The 17212-nt window shown below is 33.5% G+C and overlaps 1 protein-coding gene and 1 long non-coding RNA gene across 2 annotated transcripts in view; one reads left to right on the top strand and one right to left on the bottom strand.

Annotated features, from left to right (window-relative positions):
• LOC126878641 (homeobox protein dve-1) overlaps nucleotides 1-17212 on the top strand; it is a 488254-nt gene that overhangs the window by 7315 nt on the left and 463727 nt on the right. The gene's annotated exons all lie outside the window — the stretch shown is intronic.
• LOC126878644 (uncharacterized) lies at nucleotides 8312-9212 on the bottom strand. The gene is made up of 2 exons (XR_007695719.1): nucleotides 8864-9212; nucleotides 8312-8591 (listed from the first exon to the last, which is right to left on the bottom strand). It is a non-coding gene; the product is annotated as an uncharacterized LOC126878644 (long non-coding RNA).

The raw sequence follows: 17212 nt of genomic DNA, 5'->3' as shown, positions 1-17212 counted from the left end.
CATTCGACTGGTCTATTATTGATAAGTAGTTGGGCGTCTCTAATTTTATTTTTGCTGGTGATCATAAATTTAGTTTTTGATATATTTACTTGAACTCCAAATCTTTTACTTACTTCATTTACTGTGTTTATTAGTTGCTGTAAATTGTTCAAACTGTCTGCGAAAATAACGGTGTCGTCTGCATAGCGGATGTTGTTTAAGCGTTTTCAATTTAGAAGTATTCCATGTTCGCAATTTTCCAAGTCTTCACTAAATATTTACTCTGAACATAGGTTAAATAATATAGGTGAAAGTATACAACCTTGTCTAACGCCTCGTAGAATCTGGATCGCTTCCGTTGGTTCACCTCCAAGATTCGTTCTTATTGTGGCTGATTGGTTCTAGTATAAATTTTCTATTATACGTCTGTCTTTATCATCCATTTGGGCTTTTGTTAGAACATCCATGAGACTATTAACAATGTTAATTATATTCCTTAATCTTGTTCATTCTCTCTAAGTGGCCTAGCCACCGCAGCCTGTTAATTTTGATGGATCTACCAATGCTACGTTTACTATAAAGTTACTTTAGCCTGCATTGAGATAAACACATGCAGAGATGGTCATTTATCTATTCTCTTTAGAGATTTATTTTAATAAATGCAATAAATGCATCTCATCCAAATATTCTCAAGTATCTTACGTCTCATAAATACTTATCAGCAATGAGCAACGGCAAAGTTTACATTTTATTTAGTGGGAACTATAATATATAGAAAATTACCCTAAAATCGGGACACTTATTTCAGTTTAGAGGAGAAGAAGACACTTCAAATGGTGGAGTAGGATTCATTATACATAGAAAGCACGCCCAAAATATAACTAAAATTAACAGTATAAGTCCCAGGATTGTGTACCTCATCTTCAAACTAAATGCAAGATATAACCTTAAGATAATCCAGAGATATGCTCCAACGACTAGTCACTCAGATGAAGAAACTGAAAAATTTTATAACGACCTACAAACAGCATTACATACTACACCAGCATACTACACAATAGTTATGGGCGACTTTAATGCGAAAATGGGCTTTAAACAAGATGATGCAGAAGTAGCAATGGGCAAGTATGGGTACGGCGAAAGAAATGAACGAGGGCAAAAACTGCTTAACTTCTTACACCAGGAAAATTTATCCGTGATGAACTCTTTTTTCGATAAAAAGTCTCAACGTAAATGGACATGGATAAGCCCAGATGGCAGTGTCAAAAATGAGATAGATTTTATCATAACGAACAGAAAAGAAATAATTAAAGATATTGAAGTACTTAACAAATTTTCGATAGGAAGCGACCACAGATTAATCCGAGCAAGGATACAATTAAATGTCAACTTGGAAAGAACAAAGATGATCTTCAAATCACGAAAGAAGAAATGGATTCCCACAGAAAACAACGACCTTTATGAAGATATACTAACCAGACGTATACAAGACTTAGAAAACGAAATAGAAGACATCGAACTAGCAAATAATCTCATAACGAAGGCACTAAAAGAAACCGAAAGGGAGTGCTGCCCGACGTTCGTGACACATAAAGAAAAATTAAGCCAAAATACCAAAGAGTTAATAAGTAAAAGAAGACAACTGACGAAAAAATACGACTCCAACTACACAACACTGAAGAAATTAAATAAAGATATCCACCGGTCAATCCCAAAAGACATAAGAGAAAACAATACAAGAGAAATAACTCAAATAATTCAAGAAAACACAAGTTTAAAAGTTTTGCGGCGAAATACGAAAAACTTTGGCAATAAAAATATGTACAGAATAAGAAACAAAGACAACAGCATTGCTACGGATAGAGCCGAAATCCTTAAGGTTGTCGAATCGTTTTATCGCGAAATGTATGAGAGCACCAACGCAAGGCAAGATCAGCTCCTGTCCAAAATCACAAACCAGGGATCAGAATTAATGCCAGAAGTACCACCATACGAAGTTAAAAACACACTTTCAGAAATGAAAAATAATAAATCCCCTGGCGATGACGGAGTAGTGATTGAGGCAATCAAACAAGGTGGAAATAAAATTATCCAGGTTTTAGCCAAACTTTTCACCGAATGCATTTACCAAGGAAAAACGCCTTCTCAATGGAACAATGCAGTCATTGTTTTATTGCACAAGAAAGGTGACATAACAGATCTAAAAAACTACCGTCCTATCAGTCTGCTATCACACATATATAAACTTTTCACAAAAATTATCAAAAAAAGACTGGAGGCTAAGTTAGACTTCTATCAGCCTAGAGAACAAGCTGGCTTCAGATCCGGATATAGCACTAACGACCACTTACTGGTAATAAAAAACTTGATCGAGAAGTCTGCGGAATACAACAAATCATTGGTACTGATATTCGTGGACTACGAGAAAGCGTTCGATACCATAAACCAGCAGAAAATGTTAAAAGCATTGACAGAATGCCGAATAGACCATCGCTACACTAACATGATAAAATATATCTACCACAACGCAACGGCTAGCGTAAGACTATCTGATCAACAAACAAATAAATTCTGTATACAGCGAAGAGTACGGCAAGGAGACACCATCACACTAAAGCTGTTCACAACCCTTTTAGAACACAGTTTTAAGGCGGCAGATGTGAACGAATATGGTATCAACATAAATGGAGAGAAGCTCAGTCATTTGAGATTCGCAGATGATATCGTCCTTATACCCGATCGTATGGATGATGCAATAATAATGTTGAACAAGTTATATCACGCTTCTTAGAGGTCGGACTAGAGATTAACATCAACAAGACGCAAATAATGACTAATCTGGTGTTAAATCGTAATATTGTTGTTGATGGAAGGGATATTGAGCAGACTGCATCTTATAAGTACTTGGGACATGAAATTCGGTTGGGAAGTGATAACCAGACTTGCGAGCTCCCACGTCGCATAGGATTAGCCTGGGCAGCGTTTGGTAAACTGAGCTATGTATTTAAATCGGACTTACCCATATGCCTGAAAAGGAAAATCTTTGACCAGTGTGTATTGCCTGTACTCACTTATGGAGCGGAAACATTAACATTCACAAACAAGGTAGTGAACAAGATTCGCATAACTCAGAGGGCTAGGGAGCGCCAGATATTGGGTGTCTTCCTGAGGGACCGAATCCCAAACGAAGAAATACGTCGTAGAACAAAAACAGCGGACGAAGTCGAAAGAATCGCGTCGCTCAAGTGGAATTGGGCAGGACACGTCGCCAGATTGTCAGACAACCGATGGACAAAACGTATTGTCGAGTGGAGGCCACGAGAAGAAGCACTACGGAGCAGAGGACGACCACCAACCAGATGGGCTGACGATCTGAAGCGTATTGTCGGCAACTGGATGCAAGCCGCACAAAACAGAGAAAGATGGAAAGAGCTGAGGGAGACCTATGTCCAGCAGTGGACGCGTACGGGTTGATGATGATGATGATAATATATAGAAGTACCAAAATGTATCTTCTTGTTTGTCAACCATTTTCCATCTACGCCTGGATGTAGGTCTCTCCCAATAATTGTCTCCACATTTCTCTATTTTAAGCCAATGTAATCCAGTGTTTGCCTGACACTGTTCTTATGTTGTCTACCTATCTCTTTTGAGGTCTTCCCATACTTCTTGTCATCCCCTTTGATACCCATTATAAGATTCTCGGTGTCCACCTGTTATTATTTTTTCTGACTATGTGTTTGTATGTATGTATATGTGACTATGCTTTGTTTTGCGTCTTGTCTCTGTGTTTCTAATCTTGTCTGTCAGTGATATTCCAAGCATGATGCGCTCCATTGTCCTTTACCTCGTTTCTTTGTTTTTTAGCAGATTTCCTGGTAAGGGGTACGGTCTTCAAACCTTGAGTACAAACTGTTAGTAGGTATTCATGTGTTATATACCTTTTTCTTGTTATAGTATGCAAGTTCGGCACCATTTCGGAATGTGGCAAACGCCAATTTTGCTTTTCTTTTAATTTCAGCATCTTCAGAATAGCTCTATTTTCTCTACTCATTTCCAAACATTATTTTTAGCTTTTGTTAAATTTTTATCCTGAAATAATTAGTGTAATATTTATCTTGGCAGTGTATCAAAATATTCACTTGACAGTGAGTATCTCTCTCCCTCTCAATTCTAAATAAAGTTTAAGTATGTAACTGCATCCTAAGAGTTTCTTAACGTTTATTGAAATTTCTGATTTCTCTTCTGATAGATTCGGTACTTATAAAAAGTGTATGTATGTATAAGTGTAAATATAACATGTAAATATTAACTGTGAAATGGTAAAGTTATTCATTTGAGTATATCTATACCTTTTATCGTGTTTTGTCCAATAACCGATATCTGCTTGAATAGATTCCATTATGTTTTGTTGGTCGAATTTTATTTCTAATCTTATTATCAATAATATATCTGGTCATTGTTTTGTAAATATGAGCTATTGCAATTCAGACATCTGTTTGATAATTAAGAAAAGAAAAAGCTTAAAAAACTTAAATTAAATCTGTGTAGTCAGCATTTTGTATTGGCACTATATCCATCTGTATCCAAATAGAGGATTTTTTGTGTACCATGCTAAAACTTCCGATTTTCTAATATAGTTAATTACTTTGTATGCCATAATTAACAATTTACAAAACAAGAGCATCAACAGGAAACTTTAACATAAATATAGCAGGACACTTACCATTAACAAAAATTTAACGCGCTATCATTTTTGCAATTTTTTGATAACTTAGTTATCTTAATATTTGGAGTACAAAAATTTACTTCAATATTGCATAAATAATTTGTTTTATTGACAAAAAATTGCATATACAGTATTACACGGGATGATATATTATAGCCAGTGTAGTCTAGTTGCAACATAGGGGGTCCCGTGGGAAATTCCAGCTCGCCGTGATTTGATGGTGGTATTATAGGTTTTTTGGGTCGCTGAATCCAATGGAAGTAAAATATGGTGCGTTTAATTGTTATTAACAAATTATGGTAAAATTAGGTATTTTTCAGGAATTATTAGAAGCCCTGTAAATAAATTGATTGTGTTAAGGTCTTCCCTGGTGTATTTTTGGTCGCTGAATCGAATGCGACTAGTCGCGATTACTCAAAATATGTCCTTATTTTGTTAATAACAAAATAATTGTTTATTCGCCGAAAAGCTCGAAATGCGCTATCTACAGCAAGTTTGTAGTCTTTTTCGTAGTATTTTTATACGCTAAATCGATTGCCACTATTTGTGATAGCTTAAACCACGTTCCGACTTTGTTATTAATAAATTATTGCAAAAATATCGGTTTATAGTACGTTTACTCACGGTTTATGCTCTATATTTTAAAGAACCACTTGGATTGAAATGAAATTTGGCATACACGTAGCTAACATGTCAAACAAAACAAATGATATTGTGCCGATGTGGGCTTTTACCCTTGGGGTGATTTTCACCGCTTTTCGTGGGTAAAAAACCCACGTTTTTAGACGGTTTTTCGCAAATAACTCAAAAAGTAAGTATTTTTAAAAACAAAAAATGCTTAGCAAAAATATATACTATAAAAAGTGAACCAAATGATGTTTGTTTGATATCCTTAGACCCAGTAGCAGCGGAGTTGTAGCTAATGAAAAACAGGTTCATATTCGTCAAATTCCAAATCGAATATTTCAACATAAAATAACCAAAAGCTAAAGCACTTTTTGAGGAAAACTCATTACAACTTTTTTAAAGCTTTAAAAAAACATTATTCTTGTTTTTTTTTTAAGTATCTAGTATCAAAAGTAAGCAAGTTACGCTCAAAATAAAGGTGGTCCCTTTTTTTGGTAAAAAAAACGGGAAAATCACCCCCTAATCTCATCTCAAATGAAATTAATCATTACCGCTTCACAAGTTGCTTTACTTATGTTGTATTTATATGATCTGTAAGTTTCATCAGTTCGAAAGGGCTTATAAAACCACAAAAAAACGTGGTTTTTTTGTTGAAAAATGAACATATTCACTCGCAAATAACTCAAAACAAGCTTTAAACTAAATTTAAAGGAATTTCTGATGACACACATTTTTTATTCGGTTGAAGAATTTCTTCAATTTTAGTATTTTTATTGTTAGTTTGTGTAGTGAAATTGTTTATTTGTTTGTTATATTTACTTAATGTATTACTTTTGACAAATTCTATACAGACTCTGTCTGTCTAAAAGAAAATAAAGTATTTATTTATTTATTTATTTAAAAAGTATTGACTTAGTGAAAAACTGTATAGACAAAAAGTTGCTTAGAATTAATCAGTTTATCCACTTCCGGACTTATTTTAAAGGTGGCCTTTTTCGCCCCTTAAAAGGGGTGAAAGTCACCCCCAGGGTAAAAGCACACATCAGTACAATATCACTTGTTTTGTTTGACATGTTAGCTACGTGTATGCCAAATTTCATGTCAATCCAAGTGGTTCTTAAAATTTAGAGCAAAAACCGTGAGTGAACGTACTATAAACCGATATTTTTGCAATAATTTATTAATAACAAAGTCGGAACGTGGTTTAAGCTATCACGACTAGTGACAATCGATTCAGCGTATAAAAATACTATGAAAAAGACTACAAACTTGCTGTAGATAGCCCATTATTTCAAGCTTTTCGGCGAATAAACAATTATTTTGTTATTAACAAAATAAGAACATATTTTGAGTACTAGTAATCAATTTTAATTGTTATCACGACTAGTCGTATTCGGTTTAGCGACCAAAAATACACTAGAGAAGACCTTAACACTATTAATTTATTTACAAGGCTTCTAATAATTCCTGAAAAATACCTGATTTTACCATAATTTGTTAATAACAATTAAACGCACCACATTTGGGCTTCCAGACAACTTCCATTGGATTCGGCGACCCAAAAAACCTATAATAGGTACCACCATCAAATCACGACGAGCTAGAATTTCCCACGGGACCCTCTATGTTGCGACTAGACTAGTGGGAGGTCTTTAGGGAGGGAAGTTTTAATTAGTTATTTTATTTTTGGAGTGCAAAATTAACTTCGATATTTCGATGAATAATTATTTGTTTAATTGACAAAAAAGCAGATCAGAACTCCCATGCCCTGTGCTAGAGAATATATTTGAAAAAAAAAGAATGTAAACTTTTTCTGCGAGTCGCGCTTTGTGCATAGCCTAAAATAAATTCAAAAATTGTAAATTAATTATCTTCTTCTTACAATGTATATTCGTTCGGGATGTTGGCGATCAGCATATCTATGCTATCCTAATGCTGCTATTCGGAATAGTCGGGTCGTCGATGTATTGAACCACTTTCTCAGGCTTTGAAGCCAAGATATTCTTCTTCTCTCTTGTTCCCTCTTTTCAAATACTTTGCCCTGAACAATAAGTTGCAACAAGCCATATAGGTATCTGTTCATTCCTCATAACACGGCCAAGATATTCTAGTTTGCGCTCTTTGATGGTATTAATAATTTCGCATTCCTTACCCATTCTACATAATACCTCAACATTAGTCACATGATCTACCTACGAAATTCTTAAAAGGCGTCTGTAACACATCTCGGAGGCCTCGGGTTTTCTTAAAGAAGCTTCGGAAAGTGTCCAGCCATCTACTCCGTATAATAACGTAGAAAATATACCTATAGCATTTAACGATAGAGATTTTGGTACCAAGTGGTAAATCGTGACTTCTGAAAAGAGACTTCATCATTATGAACTCTGATCTCGCTTTTCCTATGCGTTGTTTTATTTCACTAGAGAGTGATTCCATTGGCTGTTTATGTTGGTTCCAAGGCATGTGTAGCTGTTCACCCTGTCAATTGCTTGTTGGTTAACCAAAAGCTGTGTATTAATATTTCACGCTTACTGATTACAATATACTTTGTTTTTTTCGTATTGATATCAAGTCCATGTTCTCGCCGTATATCTGATATGAGTGACATTATTCTTTGCAAACCGTCTAGGCTATCTGCAAAAACTACTGCGTCGTCGGCATATCTAATGTTGTTCAGACGCACTCCGTTGACTAATATTCCTTGCTGTAGTCCTCCCAGCGTTTGCTTGAAGGTATTGAAACGAGTATGCGATGGACTACCCCGCTAATTGAAATAATATTCGAAAATATTACCTCAACTAACCAAGATAGCCATCGTTACACCCTTAGCTTAGCTCAGTCACTCAGGTGTGTGTTCGTCTTGTCCTAACCTCAGATATGAACTATGAAAATTGGAATGGAAGCAAACAAAACATAGTTTTTAACCAATCATGTTTATTGTTCATAAAGATATAATAAATAAAATGACTTAGTAACTTGCATTAACAAATGTATTTAAATTCTTGCCAAAAACTAACAATTCTGGATTATACTTATGGCTTTTGGTAGCTGATGGTATCTTCTTGATGTCGTATGGTACTGCTGTTGTAGACTTCTCGTAGGCCTGGGCGGATCTTCGGCCCTAGGCCCCTGCAGCTAAAGGTGTTGGATGCTGGAGTCTGGATGTCAAAGTCCCCATTGTGTCAGCCTTAGTTCCATCACCGGTGTGGATGGCTTGAAGCTCCCAAAGGGAGAAAAGTGATTTCTTTCCAAAAAACTATAAAATAGAGACACATATCAATCATCAAGAAGAAAAACCAACGTGTGCCATCTGCCGTTCTAATCGTCAGAAAGAGTAGCAGATGACAAGAATAAATCAAATGAAATTTAGATGAGAATAGTTAAAATTCTGATTACTAAACGTGCATATTAATAGATGAAAAGAAATATAGAAATCAAACACATGGTTGAACATTTGAAGGTTAGATAAAAAAAAACATTAGAAAAACTGTTAGATGGAGAAATATAATTACAATATATTATTCTTACCCCAAGAGGAAGATGATTTGTTGAAATAGAAATGATTTATTTTTCGAATTACATGCCTTTTTAAGGATTAATTTTTCCCTTCCAGTGTATGTCAGGGAGTAGGGGGTCAAGTCGATGAAGTGACACTGTCATTGAAAACGACATTTAAAATGACAACCAAGTACTATGAAGTAGCGGCATGTTCCGTATTGAAAATACAGATATTTGGAGAGTATGAATATATGAGGTATGTTCAGTATGATGATTTAAATGAAAGAGATATATTAAATAGAAGATAATAAAAGAGGGTAATAAAAGAGAGCGCCAACCGATTTTTAAAGGGGAAAATGGGTAAACCAATTAGAAGAAGATAATTATTGATGAAATATTAAAGAAAATAAGGTAAAATAAGTATTTTAAAATAAAATATCAAAGATGTGACGTTTGTAACGTTACAGTATATTCAGAGTATATATTAAATAACACCGGGGAAAGAATGCATCCTTGTCCCACTCTTCTATCTATCGAGACTGCTTCTGTCTTTATCTTCAAATATGGTTATTTTGCTGTTTTATTGCAAACATTTGAATCAAATTTACGTGTTAATATTTAACTACACCTACTAAGTGACATAAAAATCAGAACACCCATTATAAATTACTATATTTTGAAAATATTTTGTACAATTATACAGGGTAGCAAAATAAACTCACGAACAAAATTTCGATATGATTGAAAAAACTTACAGAGGTAATTCAATTAATAATGTATCCATGCACCTCAGTGGCCAACAAACTCTGGGATGTGCCTGTAATGGCAGCTAATCTGGAAAGCTCAACGTAGGTGGCGCTTGTGTAGTTGAAGGTCACGTCAACTTACGTCGACTATTCAAATCAATCTATTTCTAAGTAAATATTGCATATTTGTTTGGCTGTGTGAATTTAATTTGAGAAAATAAAATGCCTCAATGTTGTGCTGTGCCTTTGTGCTTATTGAGAACATCAGGATACAGGTTTCCCAAAGATATTCTGATGAGAAAAAAGTGGATCATAGAAATAATAACGGAGAAATATCTGCCGACAATAAATGCACGTATATGCAATAAACATTTTGTTGAAACCGATTACGTATTGCCCCTGGATTCGACTGTAAAAAATCGAATATTTCACTATAAAACTCAGATCAACATAAATATTTTTATTTTGGTCTGAGCTATAGAAATAAAATATTAAGACGATATTAATATAGCTTACCCTTCGATAAAGGCTTCTTTGTTTTTCAGTAACTCTCGCATTCCAGCAAAAAGAATAGCGAAAGAAAATGGAAGAACTGAAACTTATTAATGAAAAGGCGCTTCAAGATATTAATCAATTACGAAATGAATTAAAGTTCTCCAACGAAAGGGTCAAGAACTGCAGATTGACACCAATCAACCACTCTTGCTATTTGACGTTTTGACTTCCACTTCGGAAATCGTTATCAAAATAAAATAAATAAACCTTGCATAATAATAATACTGAGTAGCATAACAAAAATTTTTTTATTCATATAAATTAGAATTAAGCAAACTTTATATTTTAGATATATGTTAGAATTTTATATTACATATTTTAGATATTTTTTCCACGTAATCTCAAATTTAGCAGAGCAGCAATGGAGTTGGTTATTACCAAACAAAAAAAATTCTAATGGTAATAACCCTGTAAGTTTTTACCATCATTATAAAGTAGCTACCATACTGTGTTATGAACTGATTTCCGTGTCTATTAGAATTTCCACCGATTATTTGATAATTAACATTAAAAAACTAAATTTCTCTCTAATTTATGTATGAAAATTATAAAAATCAAAAGAAGGTTGTATTTATATACTAATATAATATACTACTCTGCCTAGTAGAGACTTCTTTCATTTTGCTCTTCTTATTACTAAGTAATTTATTTGCATGACTTCTTGGAAGATCTACGGTGTACATTTATGTTTTAAGAATAATATCTTCTTCTTCTTCTTCTTCTTCTTCTTCTTCTTCTTCTTCTTCTTCTTCTTCTTCTTCTTCTTTTTCTTTTATATAGGCAGTATTGCCTGTTTTTCTTCAACGGTTCATTTTATTCTGTCCCTAAATTGTCATTCCATCTTTTCCTTGGGCATCCTATGCTTCTTTTGCCTAACGGTGACTTGTCCCTGGCTATTCTTACTATCCTCGATTCAGAAATTCTGCTTATGTGTTTATTCCACTCTTTTTTCTGTTCTTTACCCAGGTATTTATATTGTCTACCCCACATATGCGTCTGATTCCCTCACTTCTTACAATGTCCTGTAGTCCTTTTCGAGCAATCCTTCTTAAGATCTTCATTTCGTTGGTCTCCAGATGTCGTTGTGTTTTGATTGTGTCTGGTCTTGTTTCGGCCGTGGAAGTCATAACTGGCCTAATAACTGACTTATTATTCGGGCCTTTGTTTTCACTCTTAGGTGTTTGTTTTTCCAAATTGTGCCATTTAGGCATCCGGCCATTCTACTGGCTTTAATTATTTGGCCTTTTACCTCTGCTTCGATATTGTTGTCGGCTGATAGAATAATTCCCAGGTATTTGAAAGGCATTACATCATTAGGAAAGCAAGTCTCTTTGCTAAGGTATCGAATAAGGTCTAATAAGAAATTTTCTTGATGTGGTGCTACCAATTTTGATCCATGCAAATAAGTTATCCAGGTACACCTGTGCTAATCGTACCGATTTTCTAGGAACTCATAGGAACCAAAATCTTCCACAATACATCCCTGCTTACAGAATTGTACGCTTATTTGTAGTTATTTTCATAATCTGGCATAGGACATAAATTTGGTATATTATTGATCTTCTAAGTCTAAAGCTTTAGTGGTCATCATCATCATTAGCTCTTCAACCCATAGTGGGTCTTGCATGTTCTAGGATCAGCTTCCGTTCCTTCCTATCCTTCGCCTTATATCTTCTGCGTAGGAAATTAATCTTCTCAGTAGTATTATAGACATTACTTTATATAAGGAATTTCTCTATAATTACTACATGTGTAATTATGTCCCTTAGGAGGATAGGTACTGTATGGCTTCCATGCCACTGTTTCTGCTTTGCTAGATTTAATTTGTGAAACGATAGACTTCCAGATAAAGATTCCCTGATCTCCCTCCCTTCGAAGTTATTTCGCCTGAATATCTTCCGGGTCAGGAGCTTCATTATTTTTAAATACAAAAGTACTGTCTTTTTGTTCAGCTTTGATATTGCTATCTCAGGTTCAGCTAACTGGAAGTGACTGTGTTCATGTGTTAGTTGGCTTCTCACTATCTGGCTATCATTTGTCACCATCTTTCATAAATCTTTGGCTATTAAAACCATTGCCCTTTATTGATTTTAGCTTCTTGTAAAACTGAACGGTTTTATGTTTCCCCTTAGAGTGTTGTTCCTCGTTTGTACGCTAATTCTATTGTAATCTTCTATGTTCCCTTCTGTAGGTCTTGTTAGTAACTCCAATGTTTTATTGTCTTTATGTTGCATTTTTTACCCTATTGGTCGAACTAATGTTCTTTTTTTCTTTTTCTCTTTTGTTATGATTTTTGCTGCAGCCCTTTCTATGACGTTTCATATATTTTACAATTTCTGGTCTATGGTCAACCTTGAATTGGAGGACTATTCTTATAAATAATTCTTCTGCTTAAAATATTTTTGTATGTTCAATATCAGGCAGATCAAGACTTTTAACATCCCACTTTTTACCTCGAGGGCTCTATTGACCGCTTCGTGTTTAGCTTTGCTTCCATCTTGGTCTTACCAGGAAGTTGCCGGAGCCCCTTTCAGACCTATTCATGATTTTGATGTTTCTAGAATGTCGTCCATCAATACGTGCATGGTCGATCTGGTTCCGTGTCATTCCGTCATTGGAGGCCCAGTTTAATTTATACATCTAAATAGAGAAAACTCTTTGTAGTTTCTAATTTATTCGCAAAAGATATTAAAATTAGGAAGTTTGGTCACAAAAGAACAGCACCCATAATATTTTATTTTTTTATATTCTTCAACATTTAACAAATTAAGCGTCAAATAAGTATTAATAGAGAAAAAAATAAAATTTTAATACTTAACTTTAACCAAGTGCACGAAGTTTACAAATGTTGTCAGAGAATGATCGGAAAAAGCTTTGGGACCGATTATTTTTGATTTTATGTCATGTATGTTTTTATATAATTTTACTATATGCCCATTATTATAGCATCGCAAAGAATATGAAAAACAAATTTAACGAGTGCTATGCTGTAGAAGACTCAAACAAGAATGAACATATATGTGTAGTTATTTTGAAATTTTTTTAAACGAATGTCCTCTAGAAATGGACGCGTTAGTGGTTTTCCATTTTCGTTTACGTCCGCTCACGCCTACTTTTTACTCACGCCCGGAAGTTCCACTAATATACTCGTGAGCAACGAGCTACGTCATATATATGCATAAATTAAAATGAAAACAAATATCGACGCATCTTGAATCGTTTTTATTTAAATCTTACAGCTGATTTTTTTCTTGGTTTTGGAATTTTTCATGTATACAATTCAGAGCAGCCGTCTCCAAAGTCCGAATAGCTATGATGATTGCCGACCTCCATTGCGGAGATGGCACTTGAAGAAAAAGCACTTTTTTCTATATTCTTCGTTGTTAGGTATTGAGTTTCTTTAGGTTTATTTCTATCCCATTCTTTGTGTATTCCTGTCCTAGTTTTCTCATCATAAAACAGGTCATCTTCGTCTTGTGAATATTCTTCTGTCCATAAATCCATTGTAAAAGAAACTTCAGAGTTTCTAAGAAGTAGTTGTAACTTACATTTAATTCTACCGTGTTCCTCTAGTAAAACCATCCTTGCTAAAATTCTTCTAAAAGCTAATATGTTTTTCCCATCATATTTACCTAAGTCTGCATACAAATTGATTAACTCTTCGGCAAATTTCGGCAAAGTTATAAAAGTTTTATGTAAAGTAAGAAATGTAACAATCATTCAAAGTTTCTGCAAAGTCTGCAAAAAAATAACGTTTTTTATTCAGCATATTCAGGCGCGGATCTAGAAATTCATAATAGGGAGGGGGGGCAGACTTACCTCACTCAAATATTATATTTTCCAGATTTAGCCATATGACTCACACTTACTCTAAGGATAAAATACACTATATAATCCCAGATAGGTACCTATAAATTCATAGACAATTCACGACTATTAATCTCACTGGTCGTTCTTTACCATAAAGATTAACCTTTCTACCATCAATGGGTAGGTACGCATGGATTATCTAGTAAAATACAAATTTTTATATCTTTATTGTATCGCAAATTTGAAACGTGACTTTTCATGAGATAAGGTTTATACCCAGTGTAATGTATTTGCATTTTAAAATATCATTTTTGTTATTCTTTGAATTGAGAAAAATATTTCCGTTGTTTATGGTTCCACCGGTACCCAAATAAATGCGCCTGCAGATTTTTCAGAGAAGGGTGTTTTATTAGATTTTATGGCTTCTTTCAGTTCTTTGGAAGCGGTTGTCGTGTAATTTAGTGTTGTACTGATAGCTTAAAGTTTAGAGTTAACAGAAAAAAAATAATAAATAATAAAAAAATACTTATAGACTAAATACAATAGGGGGGTCTATGGACCCGTTGACCCCCTTGTATCCGCGCCCTAAGCATATTCTTTGAAAACGTTACAGAAACATCTGCAGATAAGATTTTTGAAAAAAAAATTTAAAATTACATTTAAACCTTTGCTTTGTTGCACTTAAACTAAAAAGCTAAATGTAAGCAAATTATGATATTTTTGGTACACACTATATAGGGTGAGGCAGATAAAGGGCCTATTAGAAATATCTCGAGAACTAAAGATAGAATAATGAAAATTGGAAGACAGGGATTTTGAGGTATGAACTATTTAATGAAAATATTTTGGGCTCTTTGCTACTTCCGGTTATACGGGAAGTTGATTGTAACTTCGTTTTTTCAAATGGGACACCCTGTATATTTTTACGTTTTTGGATTCTGCTCGATGTCTTCTTTCTTAAAATATGAGGTTTTGTAATATTATACAGGGTAGTTTAAAAGATAATTACGGTTTTTTATAAATTTTGTAGCAAACTTCACACCCTGTAGAATTGTAGTGATTTGATATCAAAAACTCATATCAAAAACTAAAACATTTATGTTCAAGTGATTTTTAATATAGTCTATTATTATTAAAAATTATTAATATGGCGAAATATTTAATTTTAGTAGGTATACTGGGTTGTTCGAAACTCGGAATGAATATTATCTGAGTTTTCTTAAATAGAACACCCTGTATTTTAGTATTGTAATGAAATGATATTTTATAGTACTTTTTTATTTCTTAAGCATTCCCTATACCTAACTGCTTTAATTTGTAAGGTATTCGTAGTTCTTAAGCCAAACATTAATTTCAACCAAAATTACGTGAAATTTTATTAGGTTTGCCGTGAAAATATTTAATCATAAATAATTTTTTTAAAATAAGTACATGTTAGTCTAGAATGATCCTTAATTTATTAATATTGGATGAGATACCAAAATGCCTATGTTGTTAAGATTGGTGTATAAAATATTAATAAAAACAAACCATATTCTACCCAGTTGGCTATGGCTTTGACACTAAACTTGATTAAACATTAGACATTACAGTAGGAAAAATGAAAGAATACCCATGAACGAACATATAAAACACGCTGAATTTTCCTGTCACCGTGTCACACAAAAAATTGGCCAGCGCAAGTACATGTAATAATTATTGTTACATGTACTTGCACTGGACAATTTTCTTTGTGACACGGTGACAGGAAAATACAGCGTGTTTTATATGTTCGTTCATGGGTATTCTTTAATTTTTCCGACTGTATATGATTTTTATAGTTCCAGTTGCTTTGTTACCATTACTAATATAAATTTTTGTAATGGGGAACTGTTTTTTAGTTTTTGTAAATAGTAAAGTTTTTGTTCTAGGAGAGTAAGTATAACAAAAATGTACTACTAGCAATAAGAATTTATCATCTGCAACTCCCTGATAGACGACAGCCAAGAAGAAAAACTTTTCAAAGTTTAGGAGAGAAACTTTTCAAAGTTTACTAGAATAGTTTCGACGTACTATACACTTAGATTACGAGAACGTTCATACTAATATGCAGATTCTCAGTGACATTAAAATTTAATTCATTTTAATCATTTAAAATAATTTTTCTTCGATCAGATTTCTCGTAATCTAAATTTCCAGTTCGTTGAAACCGCTCTAGTAAATTTTGAAAAGTTTCTCTTTTTGGTTGTCATCAATAATGGAATTGCTGATGATAAACTCTTATGGCTAGTAGCACATTTTTATTTGTTATACTCTCCTAGAACAAAAAAATATCTGAATCAGTTCCTCATTAAAAAAATTCATATTAGCACTGGTAGCAAAGCAACTGGAACTTCAAAAACGGTAGAATGTTTAAGCAAAGCAAATGTTTTAGAAGCATAATATTCAGTGTCAGTCATAGCCAACTAGATATAATATTGTATGTTTTTATTAATATTAAACACACCAACAAACTTAACTACGGTATTTTGATATATCAACCAGTATTAATAAATTAAGGGTCAGTCGAGATTAATATGTGTTTATTTTCGAAAAATTATTTGTGATTGAATATTTTCACGGCAAACCTAATAAAATTTCACGTAATTTTTGTTGCAATTAATGTTAGGCTTAAAGAACTACGAATAACTTACAAATTAAAGCAGTTAGGTATAGGGAATGCTTAAGAAATAAAAAAGTACTATAAAATATCATTTCATTACAATACTAAAATACAGGGTGTTTTATTTAAGAAAACTCAGATAATACTCATTCCGAGTTTCGACCAACCCTGTATACTAAAATTAAACATTTCGCTACATTAATAATTTTTAATAATAATAGACTATATTAAACATCACTTGAACATAAATGGAGCTTTCGATATCAAATCAGTACAATTATACAGGGTGTGAAGTTTGCTACAAAATTTATAAAAAACCGTAATTATCTTTTAAACTACCCTGTATAATATTACAAAACCTCATATTTAAGAAAGAAGACATCGAGCAGAATCCAAAAATGTAAAAATATACAGGGTGTCCCATTTGAAAAGACGAAGTTACAATCAACTTCCGGTATAACTGGAAGTAGCAAAGAGACCAAAATATTCTCATTAAATAGTTCATACCTCAAAACCCCTGTATTCCAATTTTCATGATTCTCTTAGCTTTAGTTCTCGAGATATTTCTAATAGGCCCTTTATCTGCGTCACCCTGTACTGTATTGTATATACCAAATTAAAACGCAT

Source organism: Diabrotica virgifera, chromosome 10 (genome assembly GCF_917563875.1).
Source record: "Diabrotica virgifera virgifera chromosome 10, PGI_DIABVI_V3a".
NCBI classification, from domain to species: domain Eukaryota; kingdom Metazoa; phylum Arthropoda; class Insecta; order Coleoptera; family Chrysomelidae; genus Diabrotica; species Diabrotica virgifera.
This window is presented reverse-complemented; position numbering and strand designations above follow the sequence as displayed.